Source organism: Balaenoptera ricei, chromosome 17, assembly GCF_028023285.1.
Source record: "Balaenoptera ricei isolate mBalRic1 chromosome 17, mBalRic1.hap2, whole genome shotgun sequence".
NCBI classification, from domain to species: Eukaryota; Metazoa; Chordata; class Mammalia; order Artiodactyla; family Balaenopteridae; genus Balaenoptera; species Balaenoptera ricei.
Window position 1 is genome coordinate 29,094,775 of NC_082655.1, and position 22,582 is coordinate 29,117,356.

The following is a 22,582-nucleotide window of genomic DNA, read 5'->3' on the forward strand; positions in this document are numbered from 1 at the left end:
CAAACTAGGTCACAAAATAAGCCTCAACAAATATAAGACCCTGGAAATTCTATTAAGCATCTTTTCTGATGACAATGTTATGAAACTAGAAATCAACTACAGAAAGAAAATCAGGAAAAGAAGGAACACGTGGAGAATGACCAACATGCTACTAAAAAACCAATGGGTCAACGATGAAATCAAAGAAGAAATCAGAAAATACCTCAATACAAACAGAAATGAAAACACAACTTTACAAAATCTATGAGATGCAGCAAAAACAGTTCTAAGAGGGAAGTTCATAGCCATATAGGCCTTCCTCAAGAAACAAGAAAGATCTCAAATAAATAACTTAACCTACCACCTAAAATAATTAGAAAAAGAAGAACAAACAAAGTGCAAAGTCAGGAGAAGGAAGGAAACAATAGAGATTAGAAAGGAAATAAATAAAAGAGATTAAAAAATAGAAAAAATTTAATAAATCAAAAAGGTGGTTTTTTGAAAAGATAAACAAAATTGACAAACCTCTAGCCAGGCTCACCAAGAAGAAAAAAGAGAGGACTCAAACAAAATAAGAAAAATAACAACCAATACCACAGAAATACAAAAAAAATCATAAAAGAATACTATGAACAGTTATATGTGAACAAATTGGACAACCTTGAAGAAATGGACAAATTTCTAGAAACACAGAGCCTGACAAGACTGAAGTAAAAAGAAACAGACAATTTGAACAGACTGATCACTAGACATGAAATAGAATTTTCAATTAAAAAAAAAAAACCCAAAAAACTCCCTACAAACAAAAGTCCAGGACTGGATGGCTTCTCTGGGGAACTCTACCAAACATATAAAGAATTTATACCTATCCTTCACAAATTATTCCAAAAAATGAGGATAAGGGAACACTCCCAAATTCATTCTAGGAGGTCACCATTACTCTAATACCAAACCTGACAAAGATACTACAAAAAAAGAAAATTACAGGCCAATATCTTTGATGAATATAGATCCAATAATCCCCAACAAAATATTAGCAAACTGAATCCAACCATACATAAAAAGGATCATACACAATGATCAGGTTGGATTCATTCCAGGGTTGCAAAGATGGTTCAACATACACAAATCAATCAATGTGACACACCACATTAACAAAAGGAAAAAGATAAAAACCACATGATCATCTCAATAGACACAGAAAAGAATCTGACAAAATTCAACATCCATTCATGATAAAAACGCTTATCAAAGTGGGTATAGAGGGAACACATCTCAACATAATAAAGTCCATTTACAATAAACCCACAGCCAACATAATACTCAACAGTGAAAAGCTGAAAGCCTTGCCACTAAATTCAGGAACAAGACAAGGATGCCTACTCTCACTGCTTTTACTTAACATAGTATTGAAAGTCCCAGCCCCATCAATCAGATAAGAAAAAGAAATAAAAGGTATTCATATCAGAAGGGAACAGGTAAAACTCACTATTTTTTTCTTCACATCTTTAATGGAGTATAATTGCTTTACAATGGTGTGTTAGTTTCTGCTGTACAACAAAGTGAATCGGCTATATGTATACATATATCCCCATATCCCCTCCCTGTAAAACTCACTATTTTTAGATGACTTAATACTTTGTATAGAGAACTCTAAAGTCTCCTCACAAAACTATTAGAACTGATCAATGATTTCAGCAAGGTAGCAGGATACAAGATTAATATACAGAAGTCTGCTATATTTCTATACACTAATAATGAAATATCAGAAAGAGAAAGTAAAAAAACAATCCCATTTAAAATCACATCAAAAAGAATAAAATACCTAGGAATAAACTTAACCAAGGAGGTAAAATACCTATACTCTGAAAACTATAAAACATGGATGAAGGAAACTGAAGATGATACAAAGAAGTGGAAAGATATCCCATGCTCTTGGATTGGAAGAACTAATATTGTTAAAATGGCCATACTACCCAAAGCAATCTTCAGATTTAATGCACCTATCAAAATACCCATGACATTTTTCACAGAACTAGAACAAATAATCCTAAAATGTACATGGAACCACAAATGACCCAGAATTGCCACGGCAATTCTGAGAAAAAAGAACAAAGTTGGAGGTAAAACCCTTTCAGACTTCAGACTATACTGCAAATCTACAGTAATCAAAACAGCATGGTACTGGTACAAAAACAGACACATAGATCAATGGAACAAAACCAGAAACAAATCCATACACCTATGGTCAATTAATCTATGACAAAGGAGGTAAGAATATACAATGGAGAAAAGACAGTCTCTTCAACAAGTGGTGTTGGGAAAGGTGGACAGATACATACAAAACAATGACATTAGAACACTCCTTCACACCATATACAAAAATTAACTCAAAATACTTTAAAGACCTAAATGTAAGACTTGACACCATAAAACTCCTAGAAGAGAACATAAGTGAAACATCCTTTGACATAAATCATAGCAATATTTTTAGATCAGTCTTCCAAGGCAAAAGAAATAAAAGCAATAATAAATAAACGGGGCCTATTCAAACTTAAAACCTTCTGCACAGCAAAGGAAACCAGCAACAAAATGAAAAGACAACCTACGGAATGGGAGAAAATATTTGCAAACAATGCGAAAAAAAGGGGTTAATATTCAAAATTATAAACAGCTCATACAACTCACTATCAAAAAAACAAGCAACTCAATCAAAACATGGGCAGAAGACCTAAATAGACATTTCTCCAAAGAGGACATACAGACGGCTAACAGGCACATGACAAGATACTCAACATCGCTAATTATCAGAGAAATGTAAATCAAAACTACAATGAGGTATCACCTCAAACCAGTCAAAATGGCTATCACCAAAAAGTCTACAAATAATAAATGCTGAAGAGGAGGTGGAAAAAGGGAACTCTCCTATACTGTTGGTGGGAATGTAAATTGGTGCAGCCACTGTGGAAAAGAGTATGGAGGTTCCTCAGAAAACTAAAGCTAGAACTACCATATGATCTAGCAATCCCACTCCTGGGCATATACTTGGAAAAAACAAAAACTCTAATTTGAAAAGATACATGCACCCTAATGTTCATAGCAGCACTATTTACAATAGCCAAGACATGGAAGCAACCCAAGTGCCCATCAACAGATGACTGGCTTAAGAACATGTGAGATAGAGAGATATATATACATATAATGAAATATTGTCATTTGTAGCAACAGGGATGGACCTAGACAGTATAATGCTTAGTGAAATAAGTCAGACAAAGACAAATACTACATAATATCACTTACATGTGGAATCTAAAAAATAATACAAATAAATCTATATACAAAATAGAAACAGACTCACAGATATAGAAAACAAATTTGGGTTACCAAAGGGTAGAGGGAAGGAGGGAGGGATAAATTAGAAATATGGGGTTAACAGATACAAGCTACTATACATAAAGTAGGCAAGCAACAAGGATTTACTGTAAAGTACAGGGAATTATATCCAATATCTTTTAACAACCTATAATGGAATATAATCTGCAAAAAAACTGAATTACTATGCTCTATACCTGAAAGTAATACAATAGTATAAATCAACTATACTTCAATAAAAAAATAAAATACTTAAGAAAAAAACCAAACACTTATAGGCAGGTACATTTTGAAGAGTACCCTAAACACTGATAGAATGCTTTCTACCAAATTGGTGCTGAAAAACTAATCAAGTGGAATTACACATGCCTTTAACTTAAAATCACTTATCCCTACTTTGATATGACAGAGAAGTTTTATGCTGTCAGGGATCTTCCTCCCCTTACCCTCACTTCCTCTACATTTTTAAAACTAGACATTGGTCTCTATTGCCCCCAAAGAAAAGTGAAATCTCATCAGAAACACAAATAAAAACAAAATAATATTGACTTGGGAACATCAAGAACTCAAGCTCATCAATGAGGACATTTCTGGGATAATTTAGCTTAACTGGATTTATGCTTTACCCAACTAGAGTACCCACCCCCATCATAGCTACACTCCTGCCCCTTCCCTATCCTTCCCCAAATAAGAAGATTCCTCTGTATTGGCCTGGAATAGTCTCTATGTTCCACATTCTAGCTCCCCATCTCTAGGTGGAAGAATTACACTACCTCTAACATACTTATGAAGATTTCCCTTTGGCTTTAATTTGGTTCTCTTTCTTTCTTTTATCTTCTTTTGTTTTTTTTCTTTTTGGTTGGGGTATAAGAAAAAAATTACCATAAAAATGGCAACATTTTGCTTTTCTTAAATAGGCAGAAAAAAGAAAAGAGAAAGCCTAACTGATTTTCACAGTTTCTAAAAACCTAACCAAACTCAGGTTTTATTTTTCCTCTACACTGTACCAATTTCACACCTCTGCTCACTCTTCAACCTCTGCAATTCGGTTCCTAAAAGAGATCTTAAGGTCACTAACTCATTCCATGTTACAAAATCTATGAATATGTTTCAGTCCTCATCTATGATCATATGTGTTAGTCTCTCCTTTTGAAATCTTTTCTTACAACAGCCACTTCTGTTTTACTCCTCGAGCTCTGGTCATTCCTGTATTTCCTTTTGCAGGCTCATCTTCATCCACCCACCCAACAGATGGGGGACTTCCAAAAGCCTGGGTAGTAGACAACTTTTCAGTCTCACCCTTTGTATTTTTCTGAGAAAAATCACATCCACAGCTTTAATCATCATATATACTATGATCACCCCCTCCCCCATATTTCTATCTCTCATCCAGGACTATTCTCTGAGATTTATTTCTTTATTTTCAACTTCCTATCCTACATTTCCATTTGGAAGTCTCAAACTCAGCATATTCAAGTCCAGCATATACAAAAAGCAAGGTTTTGATCTTTCCCCTAAAATATGATTCTACTTCTGTTTCCCTATTTTAGTGACCCTTACAGAACTAAGAGCTCTAGAACCTTTCTCACTTAAGCACTCACATCCAGTCCATCACAAAGTGCCATTGATTTAAATTCTAATTCAAAGCCATTGACTTTTCACCCTCTTGATTATTACCAATCTACTCTAAGAATCACCATCTTTCACCTGGATTACTGCAGTAGCCTCCTAACTGACCTCCCTACATTCATCTGGCTTTTCTCTAACCTGTTCTCCATACTGCAGCCAGTGTGACATTTTCAAAATGCAAATGTAGTTATTTCCCACCTACCATTCCCAACCACCCTCATAGCATCTGAGTCCAAGATTGTCAATAGGCACAAACTGATCCAGGCAAGTGTGAATGCATGTATGTGTGGGTGGAAATAAAAAAGAAAGATCTACAGAAGCAAGTCTGAGAATATGTCTGATTGTATATGCCTAATTGTGTTTCAAAGCCTCCCCAAAAATTTCTAGGCTTGTCCACCATTTGAATTCATTTATGCCTTTTCACAGGAAATGTCAAGTTTTCTGCATGGTAAAAATTTTCATCACTTTCTATTTTTATTTTTCTCTCATCATGGCACACAGAAGTCATATAACATGGCTGAATTTCAGGGAGCTTTGCTTTTTGAGGCAGCATGGTGAAGCAGTAAGAGCTTGGATTAGAAAGTCAAACAGATGTGGATTTAAATCACAGCTCTGCAACTTATTATAATTTGAGCTTAGTTCCTTATTTTGAAATGAGAATCTCTCATAGGTTTTTTTTTTGTTTTTTGGGGGGGTGGGTAAGAATTTGATGAGTTCATCTATGCAAGTATTCTAACATATTATCTGATGTGCAATAGGTGGCAAGTGAATGTTTGTTCCTTCCTACCAGGATGGGTGGTGCCAAAATATTCTCATCCAAAGAAAATCCCCAGATCATCTGCAAATTTCTTCACAGCCTAAGTTTGCTTCAGAGACACTTGGAAGTGAGTGTTGAGTTGAAATTTTATTTTTGTTGATTCATTTTAGCTACCATATTAAGCATTACCTACGTGTTAAGCTTCATGTTATGCAATTTACATTCATTATTTAATATCCACAAATTCCCTGTGATGTATCATACTATCCAATTTTATGGCTAAAAAGTGCCAGAGCTCAAATTTGAACTCAGGTCAACTGACTCCAGAGCTTCTGATTTTATCTATAGGATTCTGACATCTCTCACAGAGAGAACAAATCCAGAAAACTCAGAGGAGAAATAATGCCTTTATCTAAGTTTCAGCAAGGACCTATAGAACACTTCATTTTGCTAAAATCCAGAGCCAGAAACTCAAACATATGAACTTCTTTACATGAAGCAATTTTACTTCATTACATTACATGGCAATTCTAAGATTAGAGACCTAAAATGTACTTAATTTTTCCATGCTTGATATTACACAAATCATCTTTCTGGAGTTATCACATTTAATACCTCTTTCTGGCTGTATTAAATACTGATACCGTAAAGGATTATTCATGCAGCATTAAAGATAGGAATTTGGCAAGGAGAGAGAATTTTAATTGTGATCTTTATAGAATCAAGAATAGATTAGGAGCCTGATTTTGACAGCACTGTGTATGAAAGTATGTAAGCCTCTATCTTTAAAAAAACTGATATGTTTTCAAACAAACTTTCTCTGAAAGGAAAGTTCAAACCCTAGAGAGTATTCCAAATGTATAGGGCTGTGCACCCGGAATAGTTATGCAACATGATATGTAATAAGTTCATATATAAGGAAATATTTTTTTTTTCCCAAGGCTGACTAAGGGTTGAAATCTATCCCATAAGGGAGTTCTATGGCAGTACCCAAAGAAAAAACACATGTCTGTCCGACAGTCCACAAAGAAATCCATAGGAAAATATGAGAGATGTGTCTGGAGTATTAGTTCACAAATCTGACTGCATTCGTAGTATTTGTGGAAGTTTGGATTCAAGAACCAATGTGAAAACCACAGAGTACCTATAGCTAAATAGAGTCATTGCTTTACTTTGTTGGTTCCTGCTAACCCTGAACTGCTGTTCTGTAAAATATAATAAATATGACGGAATCTACTAATGTTTTGTGTAAGTATATACTACATAGAGGAATCTAAGGGCAAAGACTTTGCTGGCTGACAAGTCTCAGCTTGCCTTTGTCCATGTCATTTTATCATTTGAAATAGTGAAGATGTACTAAGGTATGCTTAATAATCTTGTACAATGCTCTGAAGGTATATGATAGAATCTCAATGGTATACTGATTAACTGAACAATATCTCTAAGAGCACTAATGATTTTTGTTTTGTTTTGTTTACTCATTTAGCTATCTCTTAGGAGTCACAAAGGGATTTTTTTTTAACATCTTTATTGGAGTATAATTGCTTTACAATGGTGTGGTAGCTTCTGTTGTATCACAAAGTGAATTAGCTATACATATACATAATGTCTCCATATCTCCTCCCTCTTTCTTCTCCCTCCCACACTCCCTACTCCACCCCTCTAGGTCGTCACAAAGCACAGAGCTGGTCTCCCTGTGCTATGCGGTGGCTTCCCACTAGCTACCTATTTTACATTTGGTAGTGTATATATGTCCATGCCACTCTCTCACTTCGTCCCAGCTTACCCTTCCCCCTCCCCATGTCCTCAAGTCCATTCTCTACGGCTGCTTCTTTATTCCTGTCCTGCCCCTAGATTCTTCAGAACCATTATTTTGTTTGTTTTTTTTTAGATTCCATATATATGTGTTAGCATACGGTATTTGTTTTTCTCTTTCTGACTTACTTCACTCTGTATGACAGTCTCTAGGTCCATCCACCTCACTAAAAGTAACCCAATTTCATTTCTTTTTATGGCTGAGTAATATTGCATTGTATATATGTGTCACATCTTCTTTATCCATTCATCTGTCAATGGACACTTAGTTGCTTCCATGTCCTGGCTATGTAAATAGTGCTGCAATGAACGTTGTGGTACATGACTCTTTTTGAATTATGATTTTCTCAGGGTATATGCCCAGTGGTGGGATTGCTGGGTCATATGGTAGTTCTGTTTTTAGTTTTTTAAGGAAACTCCATACTGTTCTTCATAGTGGCTGTATCAATTTACATTCCCACCAACAGTGCAAGAGGGGTCCCTTTTCTCCACACCCTCTCCAGCATTTATTGTTTGTAGACTTTTTGATGATGGCCATTCTGACCGGGGTGAGGGGATACCTCACTGTAGTTTTGATCTGCATTTCTCTAATAATTAGTGATGTTGAGCATCCTTTCATGTGTTTGTTGGCAATCTGTATATCTTCTTTGGAGAAATGTCTATTTAGGTCTTCTGCCATTTTTGGATTGGGTTGTTTGTTGTTTTGATATCGAGCCGCATGAACTGCTTGTATATTTTGCAGATTAATTCTTTGTCAGGTGCTTCATTTGCAAATATTTTTTCCCATTCTGAGGGTTGTCTTTTCATCTTGTTTATGATTTCCTTTTCTGTGCAAAAGCTTTTAAGTTTCATTAGTTCCCATTTATTTATTTGTGTTTTTATATCCATTTCTCTAGGAGGTGGGCCAAAAAGGATCTTGCTGTGATTTATGTCATAGAGTTCTGCCTACATTTTCCTCTAAGAGTTTTATATTGTCTGACCTTACATTTAGGTCTTTAATCTACTTTGCGTTTATTTTTGTGTAGGGAGTTAGGGAGTGTTCTAATTTCATTCATTTACATGTAGCTGTCCAGTTTTCCCAGCACTACTTATTGAAGTGGCTATCATTTCTCCATTGTATACTCTTGCCTCCTTTATCAAAGATAAGGTGACCATATGTGCATGGGTTTATCTCTGGGCTTTCTATCCTGTTCCATTGATCTATATTCTGTTTTTGTGCCAGGAACATACTGTCTTGATTACTGTAACTTTGTAGTATAGTCTGAAGTCAGTGAGCCTGGTTCCTCCAACTCTGTTTTTCTTTCTCAAGATTGCTTTGCTATTCAGAGTCTTTTGTGTTTCCACACAAATTGTGAAACTTTTTGTTCTACTTCTGTGAAAAATGTCATTGGTAGTTTGATAGGGATTGCACTGAATCTGTAGATTGCTTTCAGTAGTACAGTCATTTTCACAATGTTGATTATTGCAATCCATGAATATGGTATATCTCTCCATCTGTTTGTATCGTCTTTGATTTCTTTCATCAGTGTCTTACAGTTTTCTGCATACAGGGGTATTTTGCCTCCTTAGGTAGGTTTATTTCTAGGTATTTTATTCTTTTTGTTGAAATGGTAAATGGGAGTGTTTCCTTAATTTCTCTTTCAGATTTTTCATCATTAGTGTATAGGAATGCAAGAGATTTCTGTGCATTAATTTTGTATCCTCCTACTTTATCAAATTCATTGACTAGCTCTAGTAGTTTTCTGGTGGCATCTTTAGGATTTTCTATATATAATAACAAGTCATCTGCAAAGAGTGACAGTTTTACTTCTTTTCCAATTTGGATTCCTTTTATTTCTACTTCTTCCCTGATTGCTGTGGCTAAAACTTCCAAAACTATGTTGAATAATAGTGGTGAGAGTGGGCAACCTTATCTTACTGGAAATGGTTTCAGTTTTTCACCACTGAGAACGATGTTGGCCTTGGGTTTGTCATATATGGCCTTTATTATATTGAGGTAAGTTCCCTTTATGCCTACTTTCTGGAGGGTGTTTATCATAAATGTGTGTTGAATTTTGTCAAAAGGTTTTTCTGCATCTATTGAGATGATCATATGTTTTTTCTCCTTCAATTTGTTAATATGGTTTATCACATTGATTGATTTGCATATGTTGAAGAATCCTTGCATTCCCGGGATGAATCCCACTTGATCACGGTGTATGATCCTTGTAATGTGCTGTTGGATTCTGTTTGCTAGTATTTTGTTGAGGATTTTTGCATCTATGTTCACCAGTGATATTGGCCTGTAGTTTTCTTTTTCTGTGACATCTTTTTCTGCTTTTGGTATCAGGCTGATGGAGGCCTCATTCAGGAGTGTTCCTCCCTCTGCTATATTTTGGAAGAGTTTGAGAAGGATAGGTGTTATCTCTTCTCTAAATGTTTGACAGAATTCGCCTGTGAAGCCATCTGGCCCTGGGCTTTTGATTGTTGGAAGATTTTTAATCACAGTTTGAATATCAGTGCTTGAGATTCGTCTGTTCATATTTTCTATTTCTTCCTGGTTCAGTCTTGGAAGGTTGTACTTTTCTAAGAATTTCTCCATTTCTTCCAGGTTGTCCATTTTATTGGCATATAGTTGCTTGTAGTACTATCTCATGATCCTTTGAATTCCTGCAGTGTCAGTTGTTACATCTCCTTTTTCTTTTCTAATTCTGTTGATCTGAGTCTTCTCGCATTTTTTCCTGATGATTCTGGGTAATGGTTTATCCATTTTGTTTATCTTCTCAAAGAACCAGCTTTTAGTTTTACTGATCTTTTCTATTCTTTCCTTCATTTCTTTTTCATTTATTTCTGAACTGATCTTTATGATTTCTTTCCTTCTGCTAACTTTGGGGTTTTTTTGTTGTTCTTTCTCTAATTGCTTTAGCTGTAAGGTTAGGATGTTTATTTGAGATGTTTCTTGTTTCTTGAGGTAGGATTGTATTGCTATAAACTTTCCTCTTAGAACGGCTTTTGTGGCACCCTATAGGTTTTGGGTCATCGTGTTTTCATTGTCATTTGTTTCTAGGTATGTTTTGATTTCCTCTTTTATTTCTTCAGTGATCTCTTGGTTATTTAGTAGTGTATTGTTTCGCTTCCATGTGTTTGTATTTTTTACAGACTTTTTCCTGTAATTGATACCTAGTCTCACAGCGTTGTGGTCAGAAAAGATACTTGATATGATTTCAATTTCCTTAAATTTACCAAGGCTTGATTTATGACCCAAGATATGATCTATCCTGGAGAATGTTCCATGAGCACTTGAAAAGAAAGTGTATTCTGTTGTTTTTGCATGGAATGTCCTATAAATATCAATTAAGTCCATCTTGTTAAAGTATCATTAAAAACTTGTGTTTCCTTATTTATTTTCATTTTGGATGATCTGTCCATTGGTGAAAGTGGGGTGTTAAGGTTCCCCACTCTTATTGTGTTACTGTCAATTTCCCCTTTTATGGCTGTTAGCATTTGCCTTATGTGTTGAGGTGCTCCTATGTTGGGTGCATAAATATTTAAAATTGTTAAATCTTCTTCCTGGATTGATCCCTTGATCATTATGTAGTGTCCTTCTTTGTCTTTTTTAATAGTCTTTATTTTAAAGTCTATTTTATCTGACATGAGAATTGCTACTTCACCTTTCTTTTGATTTCCATTTGCATGGAATATCTTTTTCCATCCCCTCACTTTCAGTCTGCATGTGTCCCTAGGTCTGAAGTGGGTCTCTTGTAGACAGTATATATAGGGGTCTTGTTTTTGTATCCATTCAGCCAGTCTATGTCTTTTGGTTGGAGCATTTAATCCATTTACATTTAAGTTAATTACCAATATGTATGTTCCTGTTACCATTTTCTTAATTGTTTTGGGTTTGTTTTTGTAGGTCTTTTCCTTGTCTTGTGTTTCCTGCCTAGAGAAGTTCCTTTAGCGTTTGTTGTAAAGCTGGTTTAGTAGTGTTGAATTCTCTTAGCTTTTCCTTGTCTGTAAAGGTTTTAGTTTCTCCATCAAATCTGAATGAGATCCTTGCTGGGTAATCTTGGTTGTAGGTGTTTCCCTTTCATCACTTTAAATATGTACTGTCACACCCTTCTGGCTTGCCGAGCTTCTGCTGAGAAATCAGCTGTTAACCTTATAGGGATTCCCTTGTATGTTATTTGTTGCTTTTCCCTTGCTGCTTTTAATATTTTTTCTTTGTATTTAATTTTTTATAGTTTGATTAGTATGTGTCTTGGCATGTTTCTCCTTGGATTTATCCTATATGGGACTCTCTGCACTTCCTGAAGTTGATTGACTACTTCCTTTCCCATATTAGGGAAGTTCAACTGTAATCTATTCAAATATTTTCTCAGTCCCTTTCTTTTTCTCTTCTTCTTCTGGGACCCCTATATTTCAAATGTTGGTGCATTTAATGTTGTCCCAGAGGTGTCTGAGACTGTCCTCAATTCTTTTCATTCTTTTTTCTTTATTCTGCTCTGTGGTAGTTATTTCCACTATTTTATCTTCCAGGTCACTTATCCGTTCTTCTGCCTCAGTTATTCTGCTATTGACTCCTTCTAGAGGATTCTAAATTTAATTTACTGTTCATCATTGTTTGTTTGTGCTTTAGTTCTTCTAGGTCCTTGTTAAACGTTTCTTGTATTTTCTCCATTCTATTCCCAAGATTCTGGAGCATCTTTACTATCATTATTGTGAATGATACTTTAAATCATTTACTTTAAATCATTACTGTGAATTCTTTTTCAGGTAGACTGCCTATTTCCTCTTCATTTGTTTGGTCTGGTGGGTTTTTACCTTGCTCCTTCATCTACTGCATATTTCTCTGTCTTCTCTTTTTGCTTAACTTATTGCATTTGGGGTCTCCTTTTTGAAGGCTGCAGGTACATAGTTCCCATTGTTTTTGGTGTCTGCCCCCAGTGGCTAAGTTTGGTTTAGTGGGTTGTGTAGGCTTCCTGGTGGAGGGGACTGGTGCCTGTGTTCTGATGGATGAGGCTGTATCTTGTCTTTCTGGTGTGCAGGACTGTGTCTGGTGGTGTGTTTTGGGGTGTCTGTGAAGTTATTATGATTTTAGGCAGCCTCTCTGCTAATGAGTGTGATTGTGTTCCTGTCTTGCTAGTTGTTTGGTATGGGGTGTCCAGCACTGTAGCTTGCTGGTCGTTGAGTAGAGCTGGGTCTTAGTGTTGAGATGGAGATCTCTGGGAGAGCTTTCACCGTTTGATATTACATGGGGCCGGGAGGTCTCTGGTGGACCAATGTTGTGAACTCAGCTCTTGCACCTAAGAGGCTCAGGCCTGACACCCAGCTGGAGTACCAAGACCCTGTCAGCCACATGGCTCAGAAGAAAAGGGAGGGAAAAGAAAGAAAGAAGGAAAGAAAATTAAATTAAATTTAAATAAAGTTATTAAAATAAAATTTAAAATTATTAAAAATTAAAAAGTAATTAAAAAAAGAAGAGAGAAACCAAAGCAATAAACAAATCCACCAATGATAACATGTGCTAAAAACAAACAAACAAACAAACAAAAACAGACAGACAGAACCCTAGGATAAATGGTTAAAGCAAAGCTCTACAGACAAAAATCACACAAAGAAGCATACACATACACACTCACAAAAAGAGAAAAAGGAAAATATATATATACATATTAAAAAAATAAGAAAGAGGGCAACCAAATCAATGATAAGAAGCTCTAAATTCTAAACTAAGATAAACATAAAACCGGAAACAAATTAGATGCAGAAAGGAAACCCCCAAGTCTACAGTTGCTCCCAAAGTCCACTGCCTCAATTTTGGGATGATTTGTTTTCTATTCAGGTATTCCAGAGATGTAGGGTACATCAAGTTGATTGTGGAGATTTAATCTGCTGCTCCTGACGCTGCTGGGAGAAATTTCCCTTTCTCTTCTTTGTTCGCACAGCTCCTGGGGTTCAGCTTTGGATTTGGTCTTGCCTCTGCATGTAGGTCGTCTGAGGATGTCTGTTCCACACCCAGACAGGACAGGGTTAAAGTAGCAGCTGATTAGGGGGCTCTGGCTCACTCACGCAGGGGGGATGGAGCCTGCAGCAGGCAGAGGCTGGTGTGACATTGTAACAGCCTGAGGTGCGCCATGTGTTCTCCCAGGGATGTTGTCCTTGGATCATGGGGCCCTGGCAGTGGCAGGCTGCACAGGCTCCCTGGAGGGGAGGTGTGGATAGTGACCTGTGCTTGCACACAGGTTTCTTGGTGGCTGCAGCAGCAGCCTTAGCATTTCATGCCTATCTCTGTTGTCCGCGCTGATAGCCACGGCTTGCGCCCATCTCTGGAGCTTGTTTAGGTGGTGCTCTGAATTCCCTCTCCTCACGCACCCTGAAACAATAGTCTCTTGCCTCTTAGGCAGGTCCAGACTTTTTCCCGGACTCCCTCCAGGCTAGCTGTGGTGCACTAGCCCACTTCAGGCTGCGTTCATGCAGCCAACCCCAGTCCTCTCCCTGGGATCTGAACTCCGAAGCCCGAGCCTCAGCTCCCAGCCCCACTCCACCCCAGCGGTTGAGCAGACAAGCCTCTCAGGCTGGTGAGTACTGGTCGGAACAGATCGTCTGTGCAGGAATCTCTCCGCTTTGCCCTCTGCTCCCCTGTTCCTGCACTCTCCTCCGTGGCTCTGAAGCTTCCCCCCCGCACACCCCCCGTCTCCACCAGTGAAGGGGCTTCCTAGTGTGTGGAAACTTTTCCTCCTTCACAGCTCCCTCCCAGAGGTGCAGGTCCCATCTCTATTCTTTTGTCACTGTTTTTCTTTTTTCTTTTGCCCTACCCAGGTACATGGGGAGTTTCTTGCCTTTTGGGAAGTCTGAGGTCTTCTGTCAGTGTTCAGTAGGTGTTCTGTAGGAGTTGTTCCACATGTAGATGTATTTTTGATGTATTTGTGGGGAGGAAGGTGATCTCCACATCTTACTCCTCTGCCATCTTGAAGGTCCTCCCCATTAATGATTTTTTAAGAGGGTAGTGTTTAGCTAATAAATTTCTCTGTTTCTCTTTTTTATACTTTCAAAGGATTGACTAACTTTCATCTTCAGAACAACTTGTAGCCAAAGTATCAACAAATCCATTTTAAAATACAATTAAGAGCATAGAAAATATTGAGTGGTAGACTTTAAAGAGCCATCATTAAGAAAAATATTAGTCACAATGAATCTTTTTATTAAAATATCTTTTCAGATAATTTTAAAATAATTAGAAATGGTAAAGAAAGTTAGATAGGGCTGCTTAATTCAATTCCTACATAATAGAAGGGTCCACTCTCACAAAATAAGATAAACTTGCATTGATGTGGCAGGTACATCCTAAGGTGATCCCAATGAGTTACCTTGTATAATCCTTTCCCCTTCAGTGTAGGAGGAATTTGTGACTTGCTTCCAACCAACAGAAACAGCAAAGATGATAGAATGTCAGTCACTTCCTTGATTTGGTTATGTTATATAGCAATGGTAATGGGATATTGTTATTCTTGTGATTACATCATGTTATTGTATTAGTTTTCTAGGGCTGCCATAATGAAGTCCCACAAATTTGGTGGCTCAGAAAATAGCAGAAATGTATTTTCTCACAGTTTTGGAGGCTAAAAGTCTGCAATCAAGGTGCCCATAGGTCCATGACCTCTCTGAAGGCTCTAGGGGAGGACTCTTTCCTTGCCTCTTCTAGCTTCGGTGGTTACCAGAAATCCTTAGGGTTCCTTGGCTTATAGCAGCCAAACCCCAATCTTTGGCTCTGCTGCCATATGGCTGTCTTCCCTCTGTTTGTCTGTATGCCTCTATTTTCTTGCAAGGACAACAGTTAGTAGCTTAGGACCTACTCTACTCCAGTATGACCTCATGTTAACTTGACTAATTACATCTGCAAAGACCCATTTTTAAAAATGGTCACTTTGTAAGGTTTCAGGTAGACATGAATTTGAGGGGACACTATTCAACCTAGTATGGTCATATAAGACTTAGTCTTAGCAGACAGGAGGGAGAGACTCCTTCCCATTGGCTTGAAGAAGTAAGCTTCCAGGTTTTGAAAGGGCTTATGAGGGAGCCACAGAGCAAGAAACTGCCAGCAACCTCTAGGGGCTGAGAGCTGCCTCTGGCTGACAGCCAAAAAGAAAATGGAGACCTCCATTCTACAACCATAAGAAAAGGAATTCTGCCAACAACCAGAGCTTGGAAAAAGACCAAGCCCCAGAAATGAATTAGCCTTGACTGCAGCCTTGTGAGACCCTGAGCAGAAGACCCCGCTAAACCATGCTGAGACTCCTAACCCATGGAAACTGTGAGATAACAAATACGTATTATTCTAAGCCACAAAATCTGTTGTATTTCATTACACAGCAATAGAAAACTAATACAATTGGCATAGTGCTTTAAAGGTTTCATTCACTGTACCTCATTTATACTTCCCAAAGACAAATCCAAAGGCATTTCTTTCAGAAATCACATGGATCATTGTGAATGACCTATAAAACATGAGGATGCTTAGAATATCAGTACTCAGAAGAACTTCAGAGATCAGACATTTCATTCCTCTCATTATGCAAATGAAAAAACAGAGCCAGGACATAGAAATTGACTCTTGACCACCAAGGTACCAAGTAGAAAAACAAACACGAATTCACAGTTCTCTTGGGATCAAGTCCAACATTTTTTCAATACTGTAGATAATCACCAACTCACTGGGATCCCTTGAGATCCTTAATGTCAAACAACAGAAGAGTTAAAAATAAATCAGACTTTTAGAAGATGCAAATAAGTTATACAACTTAATAAATGTCAATATTCACAATTAGCACAATTAACTCCTAGAAAAGTGCCAGTCATATTGCAGCACTCAATAAATATTTGATAAATTAAAAAATTAATATCATGTTTTCATATTCTGAATCATAAAAGACACAAGCCCATCCCCACAAATCTTGATCTAGAGGCAGCACACCTTTGTGGGCAAAAGCCATGTTGCAATGTTGATGTCAGACCCACCTGAGTTTGAATGTGAGCTCTAAGTAATATTCATTTGTAAACTTAGGAGATTTCCTCAAAGTCTCAGCTTCCAGTTTCCTCATCTGCAAAATGAAGGTAATAACAATGACCTCCCACTGTTGTGTTCAGGTTCAAACAAAATAATAAATGAGAATGCCTGGCATTTACAGAGTACTCGATAAACGTCACTCTCTTTTCATTCACTGACGAATTTTGTTTTAAATGAAGAACACTTTTTCCACTTACCTTCAGATAATTCTCTGAACTATAATCTGTCAGAGGCATTTAATACAAATGTACTTTTAATTCTATATTAGGAGACATTTGATTTGAAAATAATTTTCTATTGTATGGATTTACTCTTTTTGGTTCTAACCACCTACCTTTTGTCTCCTCAACAAACTCAGTAGAAAATAAAGGTCTAAAAAGTCTAGGGAAGAAAAAAATTTTATTTGACTAGGCCTGAATTTATTGACACTTAGGAACCACATAAAAAAAGAAAAAAGGGAGCAGCCTGAAGATTCTTAAATTAATCATTGATTAGTAGTTTACATAATTTAGAGGTAGTAATCCAAAACCTGTTTCAAGTTAGATGACAGCAAAAAAGTGATGTGGAAGTAGTTACTGTTAAACTGGAATTCTTCTGATTGCACTATTTATCAGGTAGTATTTCAGATAATTAAATAGAACTATGAGTAACATGAAAGATTATAGTTATGGTTCATTTTTGCACAGGTCTGTTGAGACTTAGAAATTATGTGCAGGCAGAGTTGGAAACATTCCAAAATGGACCATATTAAATTAGGCAACAGCTGGTGAAGAAGGTTTAGTTTAGGGACTGTCCTGACAGCTGGAAAAAGAGTGATATGTGGTCCATACTGAACGTCATATTAAAAATTAGCAGTAAATAATTACAAGTTAATTAGAAATGTACTGTCTTGATTTCAAAGCTTAAACAATCTTCCTTGGGCTATATTAAGACCATTTTAAAGTTCTTTAATCTCTGCTCAAGAGAATTTATTTTTTTGCAGGTGTGCCTTAAAACTAAAAATGTAGACATGACTTAAAATCATTTCCATGAGCTTCAAGCACTTCCACATGTTTAAAAAAATAGTCATTTCAATGTTGCTTGAAACTCAGGAAAGGTCATAGGGAGAGGAAGCTGTGAAAACCTTAATCCTGCAAATCCCATGACACATGGCATGATGCAATGGGGTCTGGAGCCAGAAGGCTTGGGTTCAAGCCTCTGCTCTGTTAATTACTAAGTAGGAGGTTTGGGGTAAATTCATGCCCTTTTCAGATCTTAGTTTTCTCATCCAACTTGGCAATAATAACATCTACTTTCCAAACTATTGTGAGAAGTAAGTGATCTATATATAGTACCTAGGACAATAGTCCCATGGCACCCCAAGGGACTGTAGCACATTTATAGAGGCAGCATGTGATATTTTAAATTTTCAAGGGAACCACAGCAATATTTGAAATCTGTCAGCCACTGTGTGAACTACTAGCTACAGGTAGTCCACATTTTCAACATTAGATCTTACTACATTCCTTTCAGTGACATCATATCTTTGTGAAGCTGAGTTTTGTTGGTTGCTGGACAAAAAGCAAATAAGCATGAAATCAATGTAGAACAGGAAATGAAGGTAGTGATCTGATTTCAATGTTTGAGAGGTACGCAGTGCCAAAGAGGCCCACACATGTTGGTAAGTGACTTGGTTAAGACTAAAAATTTTTTTTCCTTCAACTATGTGTATTATTTTTTTCTCAAAAAACTACTAAGTTGTTAGTATATAAATACATTTTAAGTTGTTTGGACCTAACCACTCAAATCGACAGTACAGTTATTTACTTTGGTCTAGGAATTCTGAGGACGTCATAAATCAAAAAAAATTGGGGGACTTCTGCAGTAGGTACCTAGTTAATATTCATTTCCTCTCAAACTTGATGTACTTTCACATGATTGAACCCTTTCTCTCAAAATTTAGATAAATTTACTTCTGTTCTCATTAGTAATGATTACCAGTATTCTCTGCCTTTGTAGTTTGATGGGGCCCTATGATTACCTCTGGCCAGTGGGATTTGAAGAAGTTATGAACTCTCCATTCACTCTTCCTCTGTTGAGACATTCTACTAAGATGAGGAGAAAAGAGAGCCTCAAGGCCTAAGTAGGTTCAAATGTCAAGTTACTGTATGGAAGATAAGTTTTCCTGGAGAGTCACCTGGACCCACTGAGTCAAGCCGTGATATTTGGTGGTTTGTGTGCTATGAAGCATAGGCTTGTACTATCTTGACTAATACTCAAACTTGTTCCTTTCTATTGCCCTGTCCACCATTCTCCTACATATGGTTTTCTAACTCTTTTTATGGCAAATTCTAAAAGATAATTAGGTAAAAACCAGTACTGTAGAAAATGTTGCCTGAATAATAGAAGACTGGATGGTGGAAAACTCAGAGAATAGTTACTAACAGTATCAACTAAACAGCCTGATCACAATGTGATGTCCCAGATCACGAATAAGAGTCAAGAAGACATTCAGTTAATGTCAAGCTGTGGTTTATAACATCTTAAGGGTTGAAAAGAAAAATGCAAACATTTTAACAAGAGAGTATCAATTAGGTACAAGGAAATATACAGTAAGATAAAGCCACTTTTATATAAAATATTGGAACCAAGGATGTTCAATAAGAAGTTATTTTCTGTATTCTTGGGAATTTGGCCTTACATCACAACTGGAGAAGCAATTCAAACAAGCACACATTTCTAGAGTGGGGAAATTTCTAATTGGGCTAGAGGGTATAGAAGTCATCTTTTCCAGTGGTTACATAAGGACAGTAGGAGGATGTTGCTTTGAAAGGAAAATTTAAATAAGTTCCTCAATACCTCAGATATTAGAAAGAAGATGAGAATGACTAGGATGAAATCAGGAAAAGAAAGAAAATTATATCCATTGATTCATCAGTATTTATTGGATATATTAATGTGCATTCCATAGATGCAGGTAACTGGGACTTAGTATCTGATTCTAAAGGGCTATTAATCTAGCAAGGAGACAGACTTGGAAAGCATAGTCACAACATGGTGTGTCAATTACTCTAAAGGCAACACTCTGGAAAATCACAGATCTGCAAAAATGTTTTCCTGGAAGAATCAGCACAGTTTTCATCAAAGAGGACATATTTAAGCTGGATCTTGAAAGATGAATAGTGTCAAGACCTGTGAAGTGTTGAGATTTTATCCTATTAGCAAACTAACAAATTATCTTGCAACAGTTTCATAGAAGCTGGCAAAAAACATGAAATTCTTTAATCAAACAGAAAGATCTTTACTACTCACAGCTATCATAGCCAGACTGTTAGCACTTTCTTATACCAGTTCCTGGGTCCCACTTCCCACGGGTGACCCAACAAGGGCCAGGTAACACTTGCACATACAGTGGGCTGCATTACAGGGGAGAAACCCCGAGCTTAGGGAGCCCAACTTTTTTTTACAACAGGCAATAAACATGCTGGCCCTTTGCTCCAGAGGAAGACACTATCCAGTCTTCCAAGACTGCTTGCCATACAAACATCCTGGAAAAGATAATCCAGAACAAAGGCAGTGAGTGCCTCTGCTCACAAGAAATGCAAAAATGCAAGTGATCCATGGAGAATTGTCCCTCAACAAGCAGGAGTCACCAGGATAATACAGCATGATATCTTAGCAGGATGTATAATATATCTGAATAGCTGGAGTACAGAATACCTTTCAAAGAATGAACCAGTGGGAGGTATAGACATGGGGGGAGGATGTGTTGGGAAGAAAAAAATTAATCCATAGAATTACATTGGAATTAGATTATTAAGTAGAGGAAAAACAGAGAATATTATACTTCATTAACCAGTATTTATTCAGTGTCAGCCTCACGGTAGGTATTCACTATATTAATTGAATGAATGAATGAAAAACCTGCTTTGTCTCATAAGCATAGGAAGCCATCATAATTTTAAATAAAGAAGCAAATGATCACATCTGGCAGCAGTGTGACAAAAGCATCACTGCTGAAAGAGAACAACTGAGGCACTTTGCCTATATTTAGTAGGTTTTTGCAATAAGATAGGTTAGGGGAGGTGAAGGTTTAAACTAAAAGATAACGTGTGTAAACAGTGGGGAAAGGGGAGGGTGGGATGAATTGGGAGATTAGGTGTGACATAAGTACACTACCATGTGTAAAAGAGATAGCTAGTGGAAACCCGCTGTATAGCACAGGGAGCTCAGCACAGTGCTCTGTGTTGGCCTAGTTGGGTGGGATGGTGGGGAGGTCCAAGAGGGAGGGGATGTGTGTATGCATATGGCTGATTCACTTCGCTGTGTGGCAGAAACTAACACAACATTGTAAAGCAATTATACTCCTATAAAAAATAAATAAATAAATGTGGCCCTTGTGGGGGAAAAAAAAAGAAATGAGGATTGAGACAAGTTGTTGAATTAATTTTAGGAGAACCAGCAACATCCAGTCAACTGGATGTGGAAGTGAGAGTTCAAGAATAAATGAGTTATCAGGCAAGTTTAGGAGTGGAAGATTGTTGAATAAATGGTGAGGTCACTAAATGAGAAAATGCAAGAGAAGATTCAAGTAGGAGATAATGAGCGTGATGTTGGGCTTATTTCACTTACATCTTAAGAAAATCCAAGTGGCAATGTCCAGAAGGATTCCTGAAACTAGAGGATGAACTGGCAGGGAGTGGTAGGCACTGAAATAATAGTTAAAGACAAAAGAGTGGAGGAAATAAAAAGGAGAAACTCCATAACTAATAGAAAAGAGGCTTGCTTATATATGAGAAGTATCAACATTACTGTGTGAGAGGAAGAGAAAAAGCTCGAGAAAATGGAAAAAAAAAAGTATTGGGAGAGGGGGAAATGGAATCAAGAGAAGAATATGCTGAAACCAAGGAAAGGCAGTTTCAAAAGGGAAAGATTAGCAAGGAGGTGTCAAATTGGATGGGTGTTAACAAGTACCCATTGGATTCAGCTTTTGGATCATCACAGATTTTAAGAAAATAATAGGCAGAGGCAGATTAAAGGAAGAAGCCTTAATTCAGAGAGGGGAGAGATCGGTTCAATTAAGTTGGCATCAACTTATCTAGTGTGATAAGCTGCGAAAAGAAAGTATTTTTCCAAATATACACCTTAAAAAGAACTTTGCGAATGGCACTTATAGGTCATCACCTAAAATCCCCTCCATTATACATTGCTACTTTGAGTTATAAAGATTTATTCCTTTTCAAACATCCCCCTAATAAAATGCAATTACTCCTGAAAATATTAATGCCTTAAACTCTTGCTTTGAAGTGTTAGTTGACAAGGCTTTAACAGAGAAAATGTTCTTGGCTAATGAGACATCAGAGTGGTCTTAGTATTCTAGAAGCAGAATGACATATGAAAGGGCCTATTAAAAGGGGACCTTTGAGATTGTTTCAAGATGGCGGAGAAGAAGGACGTGCTCTCACTCGCTCCTGCGAGAACACCGGAATCACAGCTACCTGCTGAACAGTCATCAACAGGAAGACACTAGAACTCACCAAAAAACATACCACACATCCAAAGACAAAGGAGAAGCCATAATGACATGGTAGGAGGGGCGCAGTCACAATAAAATCAAATCCCATAACTGCTGGGTGGGTGACTTACAAACTGGAGAACACTTATAGCACAGAAGTCCACCCACTGGAGTGAAGGTTCTGAGCCCCATGTCAGGCTTTCCAACCTGGGGGTCTGGCAATGGGAGGAGGAATTCCAAGAGAATTAAACTTTGAAGGCTAGTGGGATTAGGTTGCAGGACTTTGACAGGACTAGGGGAAACAGAAACTCCACTCTTGGAGGGCACACACAAAGTAGTGTGCACATCGGGACCCAGGGGAAGGAGCAGTGACCCCATAGGAGATTGAACCAGACCTACCTGCTAGTGTTGCAGGGTCTCCTGCAGAGGCGGGGGGTGGCTCTGTCTCACTGTGAGGACAAGGACACTGGCAGCAGAAGTTCTGGGAAGTACA

The 22,582-nt window shown here is 37.4% G+C and overlaps 1 protein-coding gene across 1 annotated transcript in view; it reads right to left on the minus strand.

Annotated features, from left to right (window-relative positions):
- Window positions 1-22,582, minus strand: part of EMC2 (ER membrane protein complex subunit 2) — a 133,395-nt gene that overhangs the window by 21,584 nt on the left and 89,229 nt on the right. The window contains exon 13 of the transcript XR_009498504.1: window positions 16,547-16,629. The gene's annotated coding sequence lies outside the window, so the exon portion shown is untranslated. The remainder of the gene's footprint in view (window positions 1-16,546; window positions 16,630-22,582) is intronic.